Source organism: Lemur catta, chromosome 13 (assembly GCF_020740605.2).
Source record: "Lemur catta isolate mLemCat1 chromosome 13, mLemCat1.pri, whole genome shotgun sequence".
Taxonomy (NCBI): Eukaryota; Metazoa; Chordata; class Mammalia; order Primates; family Lemuridae; genus Lemur; species Lemur catta.
In genome coordinates, this window is record NC_059140.1 from 66,651,571 (window position 1) to 66,662,471 (window position 10,901).

General features: G+C 41.8%; 1 pseudogene; it reads right to left on the reverse strand.

Annotated features, from left to right (window-relative positions):
• Positions 1-6,087: 6,087 nt before the first annotated feature.
• LOC123649087 lies at positions 6,088-8,864 on the reverse strand (annotated as a pseudogene).
• Between the last annotated feature and the right edge of the window lie 2,037 nt (positions 8,865-10,901).

The following is a 10,901-nucleotide window of genomic DNA, read 5'->3' on the forward strand; positions in this document are numbered from 1 at the left end:
AGGGGACAAAAGAGTTGGCCTCTCTTCTCCCTTAGCATCTCCAGTTGATAATGTTTGGGGTGATTTGCCTTTCAACTTATGAAAGCCTAAAATTAAAATTAGTCTTTATACTTGTGCAAGTGAAAGGCTAATATTTTGTGTTTCTGTAATTTATAAGACATGGATAATTGTGTTAATTTCAAATCATAAAATAAATATGATTAATAATTAACATCAGTAATGGCGCTTCACAAAACCCACTTCAGAGTGAGTGTTTCCCACCATGTTGAGTCTAATAGGGGGCTGCTTCCTTGCCGATCTCTGGGAAATGTGAGCAGACAGGCGTATCTCATTCCACTGGAAGCCTGTCCCACCACCGATGGGGAGAGCACCCTGAGGTCTCAATCTGCACAGAACCTCTGGCGGGTCTGAAATAGAAAGCCACAGGAAGCACTGCATCCTGATATAAGATCACAAGACTCTTCTCTTTGCTCTCATAATGTGCTGGTAGGAGCAAAAACATGCATCTTGCCTTTGAGTAGAACCTGGATCCCAAAATAATGCCATTTTTGCCCTTAAAACTTTATCTGTCATGAAAACAAAATTTAATATATGATCCTAGATTGGATCCTTTGCCACAAAAAATACCCTGATATAATAGATATTGGGAAAATTGGATAAGTTTAATTAAGGTATAGATTAATCCTGTATGAACATTAAATTTTCTGATTTTGATACCATACTGTGGCCTGTATAAGAGAATGTCCTTATTCTTAGTAAACACACACTGAAGTATTTAGGAGCAAGTGGCATGATTTCTTGTTCTTATTTTCACATGATTCAGAAAAATAATATAAAGAGTAAAAAAATGGAAAGCAAAAGTGGCAAAATATTAGCAACGGCTAAATTGGGGTGAAGGGGCTACAGAAGTTCTTTGTACTGTAGCTACATTTCTCTGAGTTTGGAATTTCAAGATAAAATTTAACAAGAGCTGTATCTGTACGTCCCATAGAGCACTGAGCCACTTACTTCCTGCCTCCTGCCATGGCATTGCTTTCCTCCCATCTGCCCTCCTTCCATGGCATTTTAGGTATCACTCAGGGAGCATTTACGTAAGAGACACCGTGCTGGGAACTCTGGGGCAAATAAAGATTAGTGCAGTATGAGCCCTACCCTCAGCCCAGCGGGGGAGTCCCAGTGTGGACACACAGGGCCACCCTGAGGTGGGAGCTGCTATGGACAGGAGCAGATGTGGGAGGAAGGACAGAGGAGCAGGGAGGAGGCACTGGGGCTGGCGGGGACCACAGAAGGTTTCATGTGGAGGACATTTGAGGTTGGCCATGAGGATAGGCAGGATTTGATGCCAGGAAAGTAGGGGGCAGGATGAGTGGCACAAAGGGGCTGATGGGCTGTCATGAGAAGACCCCAGATGCCCCAAGGGCAAGGTGGGCTCAATCCAAGTGAGTGGGGCATGCAGTGGGCAGGGCTGGGAAATAAGGCTAGAAAGGAAAGACAGGGCAGATGCTGAGTGGCCTTAAATGAAAGAAAATAGTATTTTGAATTTTATTTGAGACAATAGGGAGTTAAGATTTTTGAGAAAGTGGTTGCTTCCCCCTAAGACTGGGCACCATGTCTTGAGTATCCTTTGTGGAATTTTACTTGATACATAGTTGACATTAAGGGAGTTAAAAATATACCACTCTGACATATTGACTATTTTGAATTAAAGGCATTTGAAAAATGGAAGGTGCAAAGAGATCATTCTGGTATCTTCTCTGTGTCTTAAAAGCAGGAGATGAAATTCAAGTGTGAATGACACCCTTCCTGTACTAGAAGGAGAGGCAACATCCTTATCCTCAAGTATGAGAAGTCAAGACTAAAAGAATCTGTGCAGGCCTGGTTAAAATAACTCTCATCTTTCAAGCCTTCCCACATAATTCAGTTGCTTCTTCACAATTTAGTATTCTCTGTCCAACCTAGCAGAGCACCCACTGACTCTGCTTCTTTGGGTCTACATTTCCTTTCGAGGCCTCCCATGCCACATGACACTTGTATTAACTAGATTTGCATGCTTTTCCCCCATTAATCTCTCATGTCAATTTAATTCTCGGGCCTAGCCGTGACCCTAAGAGGATGGAGGTGGAGTTTTGCTGCCCCTACAATAATCCATAAATGGTGGCGTGATGTTTATACAAATGAGCATTTACAACCCCATGCAATTTTATTCCAAACTCAAATCTCAGAGACACATATTATGAAAATATAAAATCAATTTTGAAGGGGGAAAAATTGTTGGGCACCATCCAGGTACCAATGGTTGACATATTCTATCTTATTTAACTCTCCCAGATGCCCACATTTAACAAGTGGAACAGAAAGATTAGGTGAACACCCCAAATCCTAGTTAGTAGATGAGTCAGAGTTCTTTGGTTTCGGACAACAATAATGACACTTGTTTAACTTGAGCAGGAAGATGGAGAATAATCTAAGAACTGAGAGAAAAGTTTGGGAACCAGATTCAGAAATTTCAGTTATGAACCAAGGCAGCGACTGCCAAGATGAATCAGCTCAGTTGTTTTTAACCTCTTGATCACTCTCCCCGCGATGCGAGTTCTGGGCAGAAGTCATTCACAGACACACTCGGCTAAGAAGAGGTGCAGCACCCCGATTGATATCCCTGTCAGACTGTTCCCATGGGGCAGTGAACACATGCTCTGGAGGATGTGGTGACCATGGAAATGAGCTCCTCAGATCTCCTGCTGTGGGGACAGCGTTGCCGGGCAGCCACCCTACTGCCATCTGGATGCTCCACAACTTTCCCTCTGAGGCCACACGTCTTCCTGCTTCTCCAGCCTCAGCGGGGTGGGGGGCCCGGTGGAGCGCTAAGTGAGGACGAATGCAGGATCACTCCAGCGAGACACGGATTCCTCCCATGGGCACCTTTGGCTTGAAGACTTCCCAGAACCCTGGCCAAACCTTCCGTTCAGCACTGCAGTTTGAGACCTGCCACCCAATTCTCCTTCCTGCTCTCTCTCTTTAGGTGTCAGCCCTGCATGTGATCTGAAACTCTTCTCCCTCCGCACTAAGGGGCTGTCTAATCCTTAGTGTCTGCTTCTCAACAGACCAGAATTTACCCAGCGGCAAAGCCAAGGGTTGAGGTCTAGTCTACACAGCCTCAAATCTCTGTTTTTCCCACTATACTCACAGCATTCGCAGGATTCGTTGAAGGCAGAAAAAATTGGTTACCCTAATAATTACAGCTAATAAGATCCCACTCTCTTAGGTGTCGAATAGAGAATGGACTTATTGACAACACTAAAAAGCTTTTATATAAAAACATTGAAAAGGGTGTTTGAAATATGGAATGACTGGCCTCTACTCCCCGAATGCCTGCCCTGTGGAAACTGAGCCCCTGTATTTGGCAACAGCAGGAGGAAAAGAAGAGTCTGTTTTCTCTCTTCCCAAGCTCTCCTCCCAAATTGGACACACGTGCAAGAACCAAGCCCCACTGATAACAGAGAAACCAAATCATATGTATCAGGCAGCTTCAGCCCTGCTGCCATCCTGTGAAGGTCAAGGTAAAAAATGTCTTCCATATAAAGAAAAATTGTATCTCCAAATGTTCAACCAAACCCCAGTGAGGACCCTGTGTCAAGAGACTGCAGAGACATCAGCCAGGAAAACCTATGGCCTTGTCACTTAGTTCAGCAGTGCGAAGGAACCCAGGAAGAGAAAACTCTCTGGCCAACTGGGAACTATGCTGAAGTGAGAGATTTTAATTTGTCAATTCTTTCCATAACACCCAACCATGAGAGATATTTTTGTGTTACTGGGCTGTGTCTTTAGGAAAAGTGAAGGTATTCATAACAGAGCAAGATCAGAACCTAGAAGTCTTAGGAAAAAACCTTCACTGAAATCAAGAATTTTCTACCTATCCATTTATTTAGCAAATCTATATTGAGTATTTCCTAGGTACATAGCTGCACATATTAAAGACTCCTTTCTTCTAAGAATTTATAATTCAAATAAGAAAGGGGGGAAAATGGGGACTGGAACTAACATTTATTGAGTACCTTCTGTGTGCCAGGCCAGACATGTGCACATGAAAATTTCAATAGCAATGTGAGAAGAAAGGTCTCTTATCCTAAGACATATACAATTAGGTGCAAAACACAAGGATTATTGATCAGTGGTTCTCAAAGTGTGGTATTAGGAACAGCAGCTGCAGCAGCAGCACCTGGAAACTTGTTAGAAATGCAAAATTGCTTGCACCTGAATACTCTGGGCGTGGGACCCAGAATCTGTGTTTTTACAAGCTCTCTGGGTGATTCTGATGCATGCTAAAGTGTGAGAACCACTGATACGGGAAGTGAGGATTTGGAGCCTTCAAGTTGAGAGCTCTGAGGGCTGAAGTGGTCAGAGAAGACATCTCAGGGTAGGTAAGACCCTGGGAGACGGGTAAGAGCCAGGAGGAAGCAGCACCAGGGCAGGGCAGAGGGGCGTGTGCGCACACTGGTGGATCCGATGCCACTGTTTCCCCGGGCCTTGAGGACTTCATTTTGATACTAAGGGGCAAATCAAATTGCCGCTTTTTAGTTCTAAGGGTGGATTTGAGACACTTTAGCTATTGTTTTATCAGTGAATAATTCAGTCTAATCCTGGGCCCTGATACTTGATCCAATTTAATCTCTCAGTTAAAACAGCTCAAGCAGTCCTTGGAGTCTTAACAAGATGACATTATTAATTCCTAACTTTACAGATAAAACTCTCTCATCAGTCAGCCCCTTTCAGGCTACTGCTACTTTGGTTATTTTATAAACTCCCCGCAGTATCTCTCACGCTCCCCAGTATAAGCAGAAGTAGATTTTAAAAGGAAAATTTTATGAAGTATTAAAAAAAGAGAACATGAATTTTAATCTACCGTTCCATGGAGAATTGCACATTTCAAAGAATTATTTAAAACTTGGATAACAACTTCTCCCAAGTTGCAGCTGCAACTTAATAGCCAATCACAGCACGGCACTATGTGGGAATTTCGAGCAGTTTTGCAAATAATTCTAAGGCTCATCAACCTGTTTCCCAAAATGCCTCTCTATTTTCCCAGCAAAATTTGCATTTCATCTGCCGATGTCCTACCCTCCTACGCACCCATATTTCTTTCTAGCTCTCCTCAAGGTCCCAAGTATAGTGGGAACAACATAGTTTTAACTGTGTGGTTATAGTCAAAACCACATAGTTAAAACTATACGCTAGGACAGAGACAAGTTTTCTGTTCTAAGGCATCAAATGGAACCTGACAAAGACCTTTCACTGTAAGCAGAGCCTACAACTCCGCTCGTTTATTCATTCAACAAACACTCATGAACACCTCCTGTTGGGAAAGACCACCCACCATGGGCCCCTGAGCATTTTGCATGTTCTTGCTGACTGTGCCAGACTGTAAGGCTTGTCTGTCTCAGGACAGAGAAGAAGATGAAGGCAGCCACAGTATAACCACCATGTAACTGCTTGTTCCCCTGGGGAGGGGCATTAGCTTATTTCTTGTGACAACGTATGCTGCTTGCTCAAAAGAGTGCTGGGACTTTGGCCCTAGGTTCCTCGGCTGTGATGTAACCCTTAGTATGTGGCACCCGTCTGGACCTCTCATGCTCCACAAGGCACTCAAGGGTGGTGGAACTGGTCCCTTTTGCTAATGTTCCTGCTGTTTGCTCTGCTGTGAGTAATAAACTGTGCTGCTCTGATCTTTTTTGGTAGAAGTTTTGTCTACTTTTTTTTATTCATTCAAATGTTTATTGAGCAGCTAAGGAGATACAAAGTTGATTAAAATATGGTCAGAGTGAGGCAAATTCAAAAGTAATGGAAAGCAGAGAGCATGGTTCACTGAATGGCAACAATCAAAGAAAGTGCTTTAGGAAATCCAGGGTGAGATTGTTTCCAGCCTGGAAGGGGCGTGGCTGGCAAATCGGGAAAGGGGATGGCGATTACAACAGAAGACTCAGTCTGGATTGTTGGTGATACTCAGTGTGGACTAGATTGTCTTTCCTTTCCCTATCCCCACATCTTTGGGCTTAATTTACCAGGAGTGCCCAGGACAGCTCAACGCTTTTTCTATACTTGAATTTTTACTTTAATGTATTCTATAGAACGGGGTCCTTTTGGTGTTTTATGAAATTTTTCTTGTTTTTTGAAAGATTTTTGACCTTTTGATCTTGGCATTGATGGTTTTGGATCTTCCATTCTGGTTTGATTTTTATGTATATTTGGCTGGAGTATCTCATATAGATTGCTGGAGCTTTTTCTTCAGTTTCCTCATCATTAAAATTATCATTATCATCATCATCATCTTCTTCTTCAGCAGCAGCAGCAGCAGCAAGTTTTGCTTTTTTTCTGTGGAACCTTGCTACCACTTCCAGGGGCAGATTGCTTTCCAGTTATACTTAAGAGTTTCAGATCCTTCTTCTCTTCATCTTCTGACTCTGCAGCTTCTTCCACAGCTACTAAGTGCTGCCCACTAAAATGCACAATCCCTGAGCCACACTTCAGTCGTAAGACCATGGGGGGTGTTATTTTAAAGCCCCCAGGGGAAACCATTGCCGTGCAGACATTGTCAAATTGTCAGTGTTACTTTAATTGGACTGCCTTAATTCATTGTCTCTGCTTCAACAATGTGCGTTCATCCTTTGCACCAGCCCCTAAACTGACTGTCTTTAAAGGTAACTGGTGTTCATTTTCATTATTGTCCACCTTAAAGTGATAATCTTTGTCAGCCTTTAGTTCACAACCTCTATGCACAAACTTCCATAGTCATTTTACTTCTCTGAGCATCAGCATTGTCATCTGCAAAGTGGAACTAATTCCCGCTAATTGAAAAGATGTTTTGAGGTCTACGGGAGCACCTGTCCATGTCCACTGGATCTTCCATGGAGTAGTGGATGCACTTAGGTGGGAGAGGAGGCAGACGGTGATAAACAACTACTGCTCCTGAGAACAGCTGCACAGGACGAATCACAACAGGAATCTTGTCTACTTTTGGCACCTGGAGACTTGGCAGTAGGTTTGCTCCTTGCCATCCCCTGTGAGATTGGGTTCTTCCTGACACCTACCATGTGCCAGGACCTGTGACATTCACTGTTGCCCCACGTCCCAGCACAGAAAGGCCATGGGCTCTGCAAGGCACCACAAGCAATGCTTGGATGGGGCTTAGACTGGTGGACAACATTCTCTGAATCTTTAAGCAAGGTCTTATGTCAACCTTATTTAATATATATTGTTGATTCATTAACACTGGACTCATGACCAACAGCACCATCACTCACACTTGAAGGAATCTTATCTAACACTTATCTTGCACTTAGACACTAGACAGCACTTCAGCACTATGCTTGGGGGTCTTTTAAATAGCAAAATCATTAACAAATGCACAACAATGCAAAAAGCATGATACTAAATAGATACTAATAAAAAGAACATTTGTTTATAGCGTGAGAGCTGGAACAAGAAGGCAGGGCGTCACCTTGTTTGACCTCAGCTGTGACTATGTATATTAGGTGATTCAAATTTTTTGCCACTCTGCACATGTCCATTAATAACCATAAAAGCAACACGAGTATTGATTTGGGAGTTACAAATAAATTGTACTGAGTAGGCAAATTCACAAATATGGAATACATCAATAATGAGGATTGACTGCACATGATTATGCATGACATTACTTTTACAACAAAAGTTTAATTTGGTTAACTAGGTGCAAAGCTATGCTTAGTTAACCCCTGTCTGAGGAAATTCTTGATTCCACACTGTTCTGCTCTGGTTTCTAGGGAGAAAGCACAGTGCGATAGCAACAACTGGACCAGGTGCTTGCTTTGCAAATCTGAAACCCTGCATGACAGCAAGGGCCCTTTCACCAGTTCAGGAATTGAAAACAACAGCCTGAGCAATGACTAGCCCATATGCTCCACCACCCTACAAGTGTGAACTCACCCAGCCTTCATCCACTTTTGCCTTCCCTACATCACTTAAAACAAATAGGGCATGTGAAGCATGGGAGGGTTTTAATTTTGAGACTGACCTTCCATCACAGGAGAGTCAAGAACACAAAGAACTTGCCAAAGCTAACCCTGCATAGCTATCTTCCAAGACAGGACCATCAATTAAACAACCTGGAAAGGAGGATGCAGCCCAGGGATTTAAACCCAGGCATTACCATTTCAGGAATTTTGATTAGAATGTGCCTTGGTGTAGTTTTCTTTTTGTTTATCTTGCATGTGGTACTTTAAACTTCTTAGATCTGTAGGTTTATAGTTTTAATCAAATTTGCAAAGTTTTTTATTCTTTAGTTCTTCAAATCTTCTTTTGGCATCCCCACCCCTCTTTCTGGGATTCCAATTTCATGAAGGTGAAGTAACTCTAAACTTTTCTGTAAGTCACAGAAGCTCTGTTCATTCCCTTTCTTTCTTTGTCTCTTTCTTTCTCCTTCATTCTTTCCTTCTTCCCTCCCTCCCTTCCTTCCTTCATCTATCTGTATTTTTTCTCTCTGGGCTTCTCTTTGGATATTTTCAATTGCCATGTGTTTCGATTTACTGATACTGTCTTACACAGCATCCAAACCTGCTGTTAGTCCCAACCAGTGAATTTTTCATCTTAGACACTGTATTTTTCATTCCCAGAAGTTTATCTTTTTATCTTCCATTTCTCTCTTCACTATATTCTTGTTTTATAAAAATATAATTGACCATAGTTACAATAGCTGTCCTCTTTCTATCTGCTAATTCTACCATCTCTGTAATTTCTGGGTCCATTTCTACTGATGGATTTTCCTTCTGGTTTTGTACCACCTTTTCTTGCTTCTTGATGTGTCTAGTAATTTTTTGTTGGATGCTACACATTGTGAATTTTACATTGTTGAGAATCTATATTCTGTTCTCTTCCTTTAGAGGGTATTGGCTTTTGTTCTGGCAGCCAGTTAAGTAAAGTACAGCATAGTTTTACCTTTTAGAGCCTTGCTTTTCAGCTTTACCAGGAAAGGTCTAGGTTGGCCTTTACACTAATGATAGTTTATGACACTATGAAGGCATGGCTCTTCTGGAGTCTCTACTGAATGGCTCCAGTGGTCACCAACAATTCTCCAATCTGGCTAGACAACTCAAATGTCTCCCAATCCTGTGTGAGGTTGGTCAATTGTTCAGATCACAGCTCCCTGGTCATTTTATGCTTTGCTTTGTGGAGTTTCATGCTATCGCTGTACAGTGTAGTATTCCACAAAGACACAAAGCAACCCTATGCAAATTTCTGGAGTTACTATTCTGCATAGTTTCCCACAACTTCTAGCTGCCTCAACCTCTGTCAACTCTGATCACTGTCTCTTACACTCAGTAAAATCACCATTGTCTGCTTAGGATCAACACACCATCACTCAGCTCTGTGATATGGAAAGGACCACCAGTCAGAAAACTGAAGTGATCATAGGGCTCATTTCATCTGTTTCTCTTCTGTCAAGAATCACAGCCCTGTGTCACTTGTTGTCTAACATGTGAAAACAGATGCCTCTTATATTTTTCTGGTTTTCTAATTATTTATGGTGGTGGTGGGCAGGGAGGAAAATCCAGTCCCTATTATTTTATTATGGTTAGAAGAGGAAGTCCATGAATGAATTTTGAAGGTATAATCTCCATATATGAATGTGAAGTTTCACATTATACATCACTTTTAAGCAACATTTATTGAACTTTAACTGTATATAATTACATTGTAATGCACCATGGAGGACCGAAGATTAATAAGACAGTGAAATTCTAATCTCCTGGGAGAGACAGACTTGTACACTGGTGACAAAACACATTAAGAAATATAGTTGAAATGTTAAGTCAGCACAAAGAGGAAAGGCAATATTAATAGGATCAGAGATGGCTTAAAGGAGGAGGCAGAATATAGGCTAAAAACGAGTAAGATTTCAATAAAAGGACACATCGACAGGCAGTGCAGTGTAGCCAGTGCTCTGTGGGCAATGGAGGGAGAGAAGAGGGAGACTAAGTTGGGAGATGAGTCTGGATAAGAGAGCTAAAGGTGAGGAGGAGGCTGAGTGAGCTGGCCAAATAGAACCCTCCAGCCATCATTCCCCTATGGGAACACCAAATTGAACAACTATATATCAGAAAGAAAGAGTCACAAGGTTCAGTTCTCTATTCCTATCACTACAAAAGCAATTTCATCTAGCTGCACAAAGAGCTCGTTAGGAGAATGAAAAGCATCCCTTTAAGCCAGAAAAGCTTTCTCTGGGTCCTGGTATCTTTCACTGTCAGAATGGCAGCATCTTCTGGATCTGGAAGCTATTAAATGCAATGCTACAGTGTAGTGTAATTATAAAGTGACCCTCGGGATATCACCCAGGAGCGAGCTGAAAAATAGAGGGAAAGGGGAAGGAAGACATTCAGCACCTGAGCCAGGGTCTAGCCAGGTATAAATTGGGATGCTTTAGTTGAAAAATCTAAGCTTGTGCTCCATTACAGAACCACACTCTGGGAGTAGGAGTGCATGATTTTTAAAAATTTTATTTATTTATTAAATTGGTAATTCATCCTCATGATATAAAAATGTGAAAGGTTTAAATGCAACAGAATGAAAAATGGGCCTCCTTCTTATTCTGTCTCCCAGTTTCCCCGTTACTCTCCCAAGAGGTTTTGATTGTTAACTTCAGAGATATTCTATACATCTGCAGGAAATATGTGCATATGTGTGTGTATGTATTATGCCTATAATATATATTCATTCTTAAGGTGGAAACATAATATACTATATAAATTGTTCCACACCTTGTTTGCTTTTATTTTTCCTTAACAATATATTTCGGAGATTATTTCATATCAGCGTATTGTGAAAGTTGTCAGAATTAAAATGGAGTCACTAATGTTAAGAAAACTCTGACA